General features: G+C 45.3%; 1 non-coding gene across 1 annotated transcript; it reads left to right on the top strand.

Moving 5' to 3' along the window:
* The first annotated feature begins 12,019 nt into the window (after positions 1-12,019).
* Positions 12,020-12,094, top strand: Trnat-ugu (transfer RNA threonine (anticodon UGU)). The gene has a single exon. It is a non-coding gene; the product is annotated as a tRNA-Thr (tRNA).
* Positions 12,095-13,231: the final 1,137 nt, after the last annotated feature.

Genomic DNA, 13,231 nt, shown 5'->3' with positions numbered 1-13,231 from the left:
TGTAGCGCCTAGAGCCGCTCGGCCATTTCGGTTGGCCCGCGGATGACAACCAAAGGCGTTCTGATATTAAACATTACGTCACTCCAGTCCACCATTCCTGGCTGTCGGGTCGCAGGGGGGACGAGATTCAGGCTGGTAACCCACTGCTATCTGGGGCGTCTCCGGACACGCCTTCGGCCTGGAATCTCATTGACTGGAGCACACTTATCTTAAGTATTGAGACCCGCTTCAAACTGAGGGCCAATAATGTCTGTAGAGGCCACGGACAGCTGCCGGATACCAGCCTGACCGTCGAGCGCTATACGGTCCGACGAACAAGACTGATGGTCTGAGCTGCCTTTTCTTTTCGAAACTGGACCCTTTGGTTGTACAGCACAGTGGTACATCCACGATATCCTACGCGCAGTTGCGTTGCCCTTCATGGCAAGCCATCCTAAGCTTACATTTCAACAAGATAATGGCCGCCCGCACACGTCGTGAGTTTTTACTGCTTGTCTCCGTGCTTGCCAAACGCTACCTTGCCCAGCGAGGTCGCCGGATCTCTCTCCAATTGAGAATATCTGGAGCATTATGGGAAGAGTCCTGTAATCAGCTCGGTATTCTGACAAGCCAGCGCACCAACTTGACAGAATCTGGAACGAAAACCCTCTGGAGGACATCCAACAACGCTGTCAATCAATGCCGAATCGAATAACTGCTTGAACAAGGGCCAGAGGTGGACCAACGCGTGGCTGACTTGCCCAATTAGTGAAGTTCGATCTCTAGAATAAAACAGCCATTTTTTTTTTTTTTGAAACTGCAATCATTTGTTTGTCTGTACATGTAAACGCTCACCACATATACCGATTTCCGCCCTATTCAGATAACTGCTTCGTGGTGCTCCGTCTTTTTTAAATTTGTTGTTGTTATTATTATTTCTTTCTTAGAGTGTGTAAGGCCTCCGTCTCACTACGGAATGAGTTTGTTCGATTTTGTGAACTGGGAGCCGCGCGGAGTGGCCGCGCTGTTTGAGGCGTCATGTCACGGACTGTTCGGCCACTCCAGCCGGAGGTTCGAGTCTTCCCTCGGGCATGGGTGTGTGTGTTGTTCTTAGCATAAGTTAGTTTAAAGCAGTGTGTAAGTCTAGGGACCGATTACCTAAGCAGTTTGGTCTCTTAGGAATTCAACACACATTTGAACTGCCTGGGAAACTGTGCCAACGAAGCATCACTGCTTTCTACGTCACCTTCTGATTCAATCGCAATTCAATATTTATTTATTTATTTAAAAAGCGTTTTAGATTTTGGGATACATAATTTCTTTATAAAAATTCCTTACGGTTGTGCGCGCGCGCGTACACACACACACACACACACACACACTCACACACACACACACACACACACACATAGTAAGAGACATTGCTTCACATGCATTGGGCTCTTTTCGACTTGCTTGTACTTCACATGTAAAAATTTCGCTAGTGAATAGGAGTGATCTAGTAAGAATAACCTTAGGCTGGTTCTAAAAGCTCATAATGATGGAACAATTTTTTTGTCTTATGTGGAAGAGTATTGAAAATTTGTATCACATTATTTGTATTGGAACTTACGTAAACTATTTTCCTCACTGGCTGAATATAAAACTTCCTGTTTATTTACGTATACTGCAGCGAGAACATTATGATTAATATATTGAAAAGGGACAAACTCTTTGTTTTAATAAAGGCAACGCAGGAATTTCACGCCTGCCTATTTTCGTAAGCAAATTCTGTAATTTACTAGCTAGATACACCAGACAACTGCTACTGGCGAGAGTTGCAGTCGCAAATCATGATGAAAAGCACGTTCCGTGTGATGCACAAGCTACTTCTAAGCGTCCAACAACCACAATGTAAGCCATATCTGGTGTGCGTAACGATGAGAAAGACAATTCAGTGTCAGGACGATTTAAGCGACAGCATCATGAGAAAACTACACCTATAATTATCGGACATGTCCGAAAGAACACATACCATCTTCATATAGTTGTGGCTAACCGGCCATTGACCTTCTTCTTCTGTGCTGGATGCCCACGCATTGCCCAAACTCTTACAGGACTGGGTAAGATTGTCCGCCGCCAGTAAAGAGTATAATGGGCAGGAGCACTACGAATGTAGTGTGTAGAAATTACGTTGGGAGTGTGGGTCTCACGGGGAGCGTGCAAGGGATAAATCCCTGCAGTCGCACTATCGTCTGTGCCCTCGATGGCTCAGATGGATACAGCGTCTGCCATGTAAGCAGGAGATCCCAGGTTCGAGTCCCGATCGGGGCACACATTATCAACTGTCCCCGTTGATGTATATCAACGCCTGTCGACAGCTTAGGGTCTCGATTTAATTATCATTTCATATACCTATCACTGCTCTGGATGGAGTGGGGCACTTCGAGTGGGGAGCAAAATCGAGAGGGGCTAAGTGTGCAGTTAGCCGGGCGGTGGTTACGGCTGCATCGGGCGCGGCGCTGCATGCTGGCCGTCTACGTGCGGACGGCCACGGAGGAGGCGCGGCTGGCCCAGGCCGGCCCGAAATAAGTTGTTTTGTGCGCCGCCGCCCGTTTCGGCCACATTTCGTGTTATTTTAGTGACCGCGCCGGCGACGACAGCGCGCGCCGCTTTGAAGTCTCCGTGAGTCAGCAGCGCGGGTCACCAGCCGTCGCTGCGTACACTCCGGCCAGCGCCGGGGCGCGAGGCGGCGGCGCGCCGACGACTGCGGCCGCCATCAGTCAGCTGAGCGCCGCGCCGCGCTGGGCAGCCGTGTGGCTGACCGACATACGCCGCAGCCGCAGCCGCAGCAGCAGTCGCCACAAATACCCGCCGGCCGGCCGGCCGCGCTGCGGGCACTGCAGGGCGTCCAGGGACCTACCAGCAACGCCTGCAGATATCTGAGGGCTTGCGCGGTTCAGTACTGCAGTGTACGGACTTGCAGTGAGACCAGTTGTCCTGACACTGAATTCCTTGAGTGTGAAGTCATAAATATAATCTTAAGTAAGGCACGTTTGAAAGTGTGGCATCAACATATATGACAGAGAAAATATTAGCTGCTACTGACTAACCATGTGCATCACGTGTGCAACAGTAAATGAGTGTCCGGGGTCTGCAGGGATCAGCCTTCTATGTAGTATATGTACACTGAAGCGCCAAAGAAACTGGTACAGGCTTGCGTATTCAAATACGAAAGTATGTAAATAGGCAGAATACGGCGCTGCAACGTCTATATAAGACCCGGCCGCTGTGGCCGAGCGGTTCTAGGCGCTTCAATCCGGAACCACGCGGCTGCTACGCTCGCAGGTTCGAATCCTGCGTCGGCCATGGATGTGTGTGATGTCCTTAGGTTAGTTAGGTTTAAGTAGTTCTAAGTCTAGGGGACTGGTGGCCTCAGATGGTAAGTCCCATAGTGCTTAGAGCCATTTGAACCAGTTTTGTCTACGTAGGACAACAAGTGTCTGGCGGTTACTGCTGCTACAATGGCAGGTTATCAAGATTTAAGAGAGTTTGACGTGGTCTTATAGTCGGCGCAGGAGCGATGGAACACAGCATCTCCGAGGTAGCGACCATTTCATGAGTGTACCGTGAATATCAGGAATCCAGTGAAACATCAACTCTCCGACATCGCTGCGACCGGAAAAAGATCCTGCAAGAACGGGACCAACGACTACTGAAGAGAATCGTTTAACGTGACAGAAGGGCATCGCTTCCGGAAGTTGCTGCACATATCAATGGTGGGCCGTCAACAAGTGTCAACGTGCGAATCACCCAACGAGACATCATCGATATGGCGTCCGCGGCTCGTGATCTTGCGGTAACGTTCTCGCTTCCCGCTCACGGGCTCCCGGGTTCGATTCCCGGCGGGGTCAGGGATTTTCTCTGCCTCGAGATGACTGGGTGTTGTGTGTCTTTCATCCTCATTCACTCGCTAGTCGCCGTAGTGGCGTCAAAGAACTTGTGGAGCGGCGGCCGAACCGCCCCGCGAGGTTTCTCCCGGCCACCAATGCCATACGCTCATTATTATCGATATGGGCTTTTGGAGCCGAAGGGCCACCGTTGTGCCCTTGATGACTGCACGACCGCAAGCTTTACGCCTCACCTGGGCCCGACAACACCGACTTTGGACTGTTGATGACTGAAACATGTTGCTTGGTTCAATTGGCTCTGAGCACTATAGGACTTAACATCGGAGCTCATCAGTCCCCTGGAACTTAGAACTACTTAAACCTAACTAACCTAAGGACATCACACACATCTATGCCCGAGGCAGTATTCGAACTTGCGACCGTAGCGGTCGCGCGGTTCCAGACTGAAGCGCCTAGAACTGCTCAGCCACAGCGGCCGGATGTTGCCTGCTCGGACGAGTCTCGTTTCAAATTGTATCGAGCGGATGGACGTGTACGGGTACGGAGACAACTTCATGAATCCATGGACCCTGCATGTCACCAGCGGACTGTTCAAGCTGATGGGGGCTCTGTAATGGTGTGGGGAGTCTGCAGCTGGAGTAATATGCGACGTCTAGATACCACTCTCACAGGCGATACACACGTAAGTCTCTTGTGTGATCACCTGCATCCATTCATGTCCATTGTGCATTCCGAATGACTTGGGCAATTCCAGCAGGACATGACCAGAATTGCTACAGAGTGGCTCCAGGAACACTCTTCTGACTTTGAACACTTACTCTGGCCAAACTCTCCAAACATAAACATTATTGAGCATATCTGGGATACCTTGCAACGTGCTGTTCAGAAGAGGTCTCAACCATCTCATACTCCTGGGATCTATGAACAGTCCTGCAGGATAGATGGTGTGAGTTCCCTTCAGCACTTCCTCAGACGTTAGTCGAGTCCATGCCACGTCGTGTTGCTGCAGTTGTGCGTCCTTTTGGGGGCCCTACACGATGTTAGGTAGGTGCACCATTTTCTTTGGTTCTTCAGTGTATTACACTTCACAGAATGGACATCGATGACATTCAAAAAGTGTTCAAAACAAACAATGAACATCGAATGAAACATTGTGTGTCATAGTGATCACAGAAGTCCGCACCATCAAGACTTAAGGCGAATTGCTTGCGAGTTACAAACCGTGTAGGACGTTCAGCTAGGTATCCACTCTTAAAGAATGCATACAGAATCATATTAGTGTAATGGGCTGATGAGAACTAATGGAATGTGACGCCATGCAGCCGAATACGGAACAGTCTGCCGCGGAGCTTATCGTGAAACTGACTATTATTTACGGTAGGGCTGGCCACAGTGTGTTTGCAAAAAGTTTACGTGTGCGGACCGTGTGCGGACCACAGCTCGGCCTCTCTCGGCTTTGCTCGTTCCTTCCAGGAAGCAATCGCTACAGCCAGACATTTCGTTTAATATTGTGGTGTGGTACTTTTTGGTCGGCATGATGCCCTTCATTTCTGCAGAATAGTGGCGTCAGTGCCGTTTATCCTTTGCTGATTTTTTAGTGGTGTGAAGGACGTTCACAGGTTCAATGGACGATTGCAACAAAAAAGGCAGTTTATCGATGTGTGGTGAATGGGGGTGACAGAAGAGAGGGATGAGAATTCTCAGTATCTATTATTCAGTCGCATAAGTGACGGGTACTGTGAATTTGCTATGAAACGGTATTACAGTACCGGGCAGGAAGAATTTAAAAGTTTAGTTAACAATGAAAGAGCAACAAATGCAATGGTCTACAGGCGATATTCGTTGTTCAGTGCATCAAGAAACACTTCGTGCTAAATTTGCAGGCATGCGGCACGTGAAAAAGTTGGTGTTATGAAGAGTAAAATTTCTGAAGTCACACCCATTATTCCACTACCAGTAGCAACAGTTCCCGCTGGAACTGAACGAAGAGTATTGAAACATTACATATTACTGCAAAGTACGTTGATTAAGTCAAGGGGCATCCCTGAAACGGTTTCTGGATTTCAGACACGCTATTGTTGAATTTGTGAAGGAAAATGTAAGGCAGGAACTAAAATTAGAACATCCAGATTACAGTGCAGACCTCGCATTTTAACTGTACTTGGCTGCACACTGCCCGAAATAAGGCACTGCAATGTGAGAAACAGCTTTATGATTCCATGGGGATGCGTTTAAAACGAAAATTTCGCTGTAGAAGGAAGACATTCTGACAAACATAGTCCATTTCCTTGGCGACACCGCCGTTAACGATAACGTGACGTTTGAAGAATTCATTGTGGCCTTGAAAGAATTACAAGGATAGTTTCCTAAACGTTTTGAGGACACTGTCAATCTTACATCTGTTTTCGAGACTGTTTGCCGTTTCAGTTGGAAGCACCCACGTCCATCTGCAGATGTAACTGATTGACCTGCAACATAATTCCCATTTCAATAACATATCTTTTAACGGTGAAGCTGTCTCAATGATTAGGTTGCAAAAGTGCTACAGTATTTTGATCAACGTATTGGTGTGAAAGACATTTTTTTGGTTATGAAACTAAATAAGTCACGACTATATGGGAACGTGAGTGTAAAAGTCTGTGAAACTGTCTCCAGCTGTCCGTATACTGCCAGATTGTACAACATAAATATTGTACTTTGTCACCAGTGCGCCACAAATAATAAAATAACACTGAAAATTTGATTTGTTTGTGATTTGTGTTGTTGAGAAATATGAATTATAATAGCAAGTCGTGTGCTGGCCATTGCACTGCCATTGAAGTGCAGCGCGTTCGCAGTTGACTGCTCTTCCTCCTGTCTGCTCTGAGCGCTATGGCACTCGTGACGGGACACTGCTCGCGAGCCGAAATCTCGGCCGTCCGAGCTCTAAGGCTACAGATAATGCGATAATTTTTTTAGGAACAGAAAAGGTAAACATTCAGAGGCTGAATTTGTCCATTGATTCTAGGTAGTGTGAATTGCAGTGTCACACACTTTTCAGAAGAGGCAGTTTGCTCTATAGAGTTATGATTTTTACATGGAGACCTGGAATATTGTTTTGATCAGCCATTGGCCAAAATAAGTGGTCATATGATAGCTGTTGTTCTCTTACGCACATTTTTCCCACTCTTGCTTACTGTTACGTAAATATTCCCAGCTGCACTTGCAACTTCTCACAGCACAATAAATTACTTCCTGCCAGATTAATAGTGGCATAATTGTATACAGATGCATTAAGGTACAGATGTTCGGTGATTTTGAGACAACTTCCTTGGTACCTCTAATTTGAAGGGTTCCTTTCATTTGCATTTCTTCTTCAAACTCTGACTGGCCAGAGTTGAAAACAAATTTCATACTAAACGATGGGATAAGTTTGTTTATCTCATCTACAAATTTTTGGGCCGATTCCTTAACACTGTTTGAAATTATGTAACCATCCACTGCTTCCACTGAAATGACTCTAATCTTTGTTGCGCGCAATTTGATGTGAATAATGTAGTAGGTCACTGTCAAGCACATCCTGTAAATTGTATCGAGCATCCTTGAAAGGCATAAGAACCAGTTTTTCTAACAAGTGCGCCTTGTCCTCCCTTCAATATCCGTAGTTTTTCTCCCACACTTCACTGTAATATTGAAGCGGACCACTTGAAATCTGTTCGTAAATGTTTTTTACTGTGCTGCGGATGATCTAACACGTATCTAATTATGTTTAATACCCCTTCCTTCGACAACGGTTGTTCTTTACTATGTTTCACTGGAGACGAGGTTTGTGGCTCCCTGTCCACCTAGGTTGATGAACTACATGGCTCGACAGCTATTTCAGTATGTACCGTCATCATTGTATTTCTAATGTACATTGTCCACACATTCTACTGAGACATCTTGCAGAAACGCTCTTATTTCATCTAACCCTTCTTTCTCACCCTGCGAATTTCCTTTCTGACGAAATGTCAACTTCAGCAATTGTTGTTGAACATAAATGCAATGTTTGCTTTCTTTATCGTAGCCATTGCTCTGCTTTGTATCAACACAACTAACACCACGACCCTGTTGAGAGTTACTCCTCGACTAAGCATTTCAACTATGCTCCATAGCCTCATTAAATATCTCCAGCCCCTGCCTCATTGCCATTAGCAGCTAATACTGTGGTTGCGTGGCAGACGATATGTAGGGCATCGAATGCCGTAAACATCATTGGCCTTTTGCGACCTCCCACTCAAGGGGTTCAATGTGAGAAGGAAGTTTAGAATTTGATGCCGCTTCGACGTCGAGACTGTCAGCGATAGCACGACAGCTCGGCTGGAGAATATTGGAAGATAAGCTACATGACGCTATTCGCGATTGATGTTTCGTAAGAGGATTACACAAATATTCTGCAATAATGCCCAACAGTTTCAGGGGAGGAGAAAGTGATCTTAAGTAAAATGAAGTGCTGAAAAATAATGTCTCCGAATATTGCTGAAACTCTTAAAGATTTTTAAAGGAAACAAACTTTGGTAATCTATATTCCTCACGTCTACACATCTGCAGTTCTCTGCCGCTAAAGGGCTTCAAGTTGTAGCGTGTAACATGGCCATCTGTAATGTAACTGTGTCGGTGCAAAGGAAACAGCGTGCTGTAAGCATGTTTCAAATTCAAAGAGTTTGTCCACATATGGAGCACACTCTCCTTCAGCACGACAATTACATCTGCAACAGGCCGACTCCTTGAGTTCTCTGTCATCAATCATCTGTTCCCAAAACATGAAGGAGACCTTTGAGGACCTCGCTTTGATAGTGAAGAAGTGGCGGAAGTAGAAGTGAGGTAGCGGCTCCGTCAACAAAGTAAAAAATTTTACAGTGACAGTATCAACAAACTGGTCTCCCATTGGGAGAAATGTGTTCGTCGCCAGCATGACCATGCTACGAAATAAACATGTTGAAATGAAGAATAAAGATTTAGAATGTTAATAGCGTTTGTTTCATTTTAAAAGCGTTGAGAGTTTTCTCATAAAGAAGCCGGGGGCACTACATTTTAGCACGCCCTCGTAATTTCTTGAATGATAAAAATTCTTTTTTTCACATGTTTTACTTTTTATATAGTTAGATTTCTCTGTTAAGAATTGTTAATTATTACATTGTTCTGCCGACGCCTATTTTAACTATATAATCTTTCATTCTTTTTATATGTCGATCTGCTTAACTGTATACACTTCCGCACCGTCTACCGGCGTTTGTGTCAGCTTTTGCTTTGGCCTGCGTAAGTGCTTTCAATGTTCAGTTATGTTATGGGTATGAATGACTAATCGTCAAATTAGTCCTACTGGACAGCAAACACTTTATTTCCCTATCGGATAAGTTACATGGTGTAATGAAAACATTTTATATTTACAGTTTTACCACGATTTTATTACCCGTGATATTCTTCCTTCTGAATACTGTCAGAGTTTTGAACTTCAGATTTTATCTTTTACTACTTACTATGTATTTGTTTGATTCGTTTATTGTTACACGTGTAGAGCCAGTCTCATTTTTGTTATGCTGTTTCAACCAAAATTTTTCAGTGAAGTTGCCTGGTACACAAGCGTAAGTTGTTGAATGATATTCTCATTACTAGTGCATCCAGTTTGTGTTCAACTTGCGTCTCTACGGACTTTCTGTGTTTAATTCTTTTTTCTTCGGTGTAAGACAGTATAGTTGCACGTAATTCATGTTCATATAATATTTACATAAGATGCTATTTCCCCACATATATGCCGACATTTTTACCATTAATGGTAAGTTACTACCTTTGTATTTGTGTTTCCCCTCAAACATTTTAAGCATGAAGATTTTTCTGTAAAGAAAGTTTCCGAACACGATTTTATTTTTTGTGCTTTTTCGCAGATCTGTGGATGGCTGCATTATCAACTAAACTGGTCCAGATATCCTATTCTAATTTCTATAGATGTACGTAATCGGGGCAGTTAAGAGTTTTTTGAAAACTTTTTTCTTCAATTTTAATGAATTATTGCGGTTTATTATGCCATGGTCGGGTGAATTTCTTGCTGAAACCGAACGTTTCTTCCACGTCTCGTACGACATCTTCGTGGTGGGTTTTACCTTTTTCGAAATTGCAATGCACACCCTGGCTCATTGCTGCCTGAAGTAAAATTCTGCTCCCGCGTGCTTCCGAGCAGAGGCGTGACATCACATGGTTTTTTAATTCTCGAGCGCTTTGGAAGGAGGCAATAGAGGCTACTAAACAGCCAAATAATTTAAATGGGAAGTAGGACGGTCCGAAGTCAAACTGTACGTGGATTCTGGTGCTGAATAAGATGCGTACCAGTCTTTCAACAGGGAATGGCAGCAATAGCGGAGGACTGCAACCGAGAGCGGCTAACTGCGCTAAGGGTTTCAAGACCCGTGACGATACGACTGTGCATGGGAGCATGCGGAATCGGAATTTTGCTTCAATCAGCAGCGGGGCAGGGTGTCTGCATCGGACCTTCGATAAATCTACTACAACTACCGCGCCTCTCCCTAGCGACACTTGCTTTTCCTACCCTCTACACACAATTTAAAATCAACCAAGTTAAAACGTGTGCACTATACTTAGTTTGTAAATGACTTTATTTGCTGGAATCCTTAATTCTGAACTGGGTGAAACTGGAAGACTTCAGGCTGCCACTGCTTTGTATATGACAACTGCCACTAAAACGAGGGGTCTTCAGTAAACAATGAAACACATTTTTTTCTCTGCCATCTTCAGTTGAAAAACTACAGATTTTGTTGTCAGACATCTTGGAATATTTCCGCTTAAGCACGTATAGTTTCAAGAGGTTCCGCCAGGTGGCGGCGGTGTAGATAGCCTTCAAGATGGCGTCTGCAACGGAGGTGCGTTTCAAGCAGAAAGCTGTCATTCGCTTTCTTTTGGCGGAAAAACAGAGCACCACAGATATTCAAAGGCGTCTGCAGAATATCTACGGACACGTGGCATTGAACAAAAGCTGAGTGGTCGGCCGAGGCGACTGTCAACACGGCAACGATGTCGCCCAAAACCTGCCCGCTTTCCCGCGTGCCGACCAGCCGCACAGAATTGCGACTCCTGCAATGATAGGACGCGCAGTCATTATCATGCAAACGAACTCCTCCTCCTCCATGATAACTCAAGGCCTCACACAAGTCTACGCACCCGAGAGAAGCTCACAAATGGTCACTGAACTTTCCTTCATGATCCACTGTCCAGCCTGGATCGCGCAGCATGCGACTTCCATCTGTTTGGCCAATGAAGGATGCACTCCGCGGGAAGCTATACGATTATCAATGCAGCAAGACGTTGGCTTCGACGTCAACCAGTAAAGTGATATCATGCAGGCATACAGGCTCTCCCAGTAATATGGCGTAAGGCCGTCGCAATAAACGTAGATGATGTTGAGAAATACGGTTTTGTAACCAAAAGAGTGGGGAATGATATGGTGTATAGATATCCTGAATAAAACCGAACCGCTCTCAGAAAAAAAACTGTTGCTTTACTTATTGAAAGCTCCTCATAATAATAATAATAATAATGATATTGCGTAGGCCCTACTGCATTGTAGAAGGTATTACATAGTTATTATTCTGTTGTCAATTAGTTAGTTTACTTGTTACAGAGTAAGTAATGCAGCAAATTCTGGTACATTCTAAGAAATACCTAGAACTCGGGAAAGGAATTTTCAAGAAATATTTAAGCATAAGTAAACTAAAATAAACTCCGTCCGAACAGAAAGGCCCAATGGTACCGACCGACCACCGAGTCATCCTCACCGATATGCGTCACTGCACGTAGACACGTAAGGGTATGGGGTGTTCGTGACCAGAAGCGCTACTTCTCAGTCAAGTAGCTCCTCATTTCGCCTCACAAGAGCTGAGCGCATTCCGCTTGCCAACAGCACTCGGCAGACCCTGACGGTCACCTATCCATATAAGTATATAGTTCTGGCAATACCGGCCATGACGTTCTTCTTCTGTGAGGATGCACACATATTACCCGAACTCTTAGGGCACTTGGTAAGAATGTCTTCCACGAGTAATGAGTGTGATAGGTAGGGACATATAAGGTGAGAATGTGGGTCCCGTGGGAGGCGCGCCTACAGTCGCACTATCCACTGTGCCCTCGGTGGCTCAGATGGTTAGAGCGTCTGCCATGTAAGCAGGAGACCCCGGGTTCGAATCCCGGTCAGGGCACACATTTTCACCTGTCCCCGTTGATATATACCAACGACCGTCAGCGGCTGAAGGTATTAATATATAATTCTAATTTCGTCACCAATCCATGTGCTAACTAGGACTGATGGCGCTTAACTCCCTTGATCTGGCAGGAAACGGTGATAACACTGCCGTTGCCATTTAAGTATAAGTATACGTCTCTATTTTACTGTGTTATGTGCATGGTAAAAAGTAGAAAGGATCTGTGATTTGAGAAAGAAAATGCTCGCACATCCGTTTCACAAAACTGTATGTGGTGTCACCGTCAGACACCACACTTCCTAGGTGGTAGCCTTTAAATCGACCGCGGTCCGCTAGTATACGACGGACCCGCGTGTCGCCACTGTCAGTGATTGCAGACCGAGCGCCGCCACACGGCAGGTCTAGAGAGACTTCCTAGCACCCGGCCCAGTTGTACAGCCGACTTTGCTAGAGATGGTTCACTGACAAATTACGCTCTCATTTGCCGAGACAATAGTTAGCATAGCCTTCAGCTACGTCATTTGCTACGACCTAGCAAGGCGCCATTACAATTGCTATTTATCTTGTGATGCCTGTACCGTCAGACCGATGTTCACCAATTATGAATTAAAGTTAAGTATTCCAGACGCTACGAACTATTTTTGCTACTATAAAGACCTTGTCCTGTTCCAGACCTCACGCCATCCTGCGTGAGCTTAAACGCGTGCCCTTCGGCCTCCCGTCCTAGTGGATTGGCTGTCTTTCCAGTCCACAACACTGTAACCTCCACCACACTGTGTCACGTGTAATGGAAATATTTTAGAAAAAGATGATGATTGGTAAGTTATGTAATTAGTTTTACAATTTGAAAAAATAGTGACAATATTAATGATATTTTGAAAATAGTTTAATTTCGTAACCGACACAAAATAGAAAATTTCTGTTTTTAATGTCAGAAAATTTAATTTGATCCCTTAGGGGGTAAGTACCCCTAGGTTGGAACCCGCTGCCATATGACGACTGCTACACTGTATAGAGAAACGTCTGTCGGGCCTCGTCTGCTGACCTGGGGCAGTGGATTGAGCGTGCGGCCTCACAATTCCAGCAACGGCTCGACACTGGCTCCCAGCTATCCTCTCTCTCTCTCTTTCTCTC

Source organism: Schistocerca cancellata, chromosome 3 (assembly GCF_023864275.1).
Source record: "Schistocerca cancellata isolate TAMUIC-IGC-003103 chromosome 3, iqSchCanc2.1, whole genome shotgun sequence".
NCBI lineage: Eukaryota > Metazoa > Arthropoda > Insecta > Orthoptera > Acrididae > Schistocerca > Schistocerca cancellata.
Note: the sequence above shows the minus strand (reverse complement) of the source record. Positions and strands in the feature narration are given on the sequence as shown.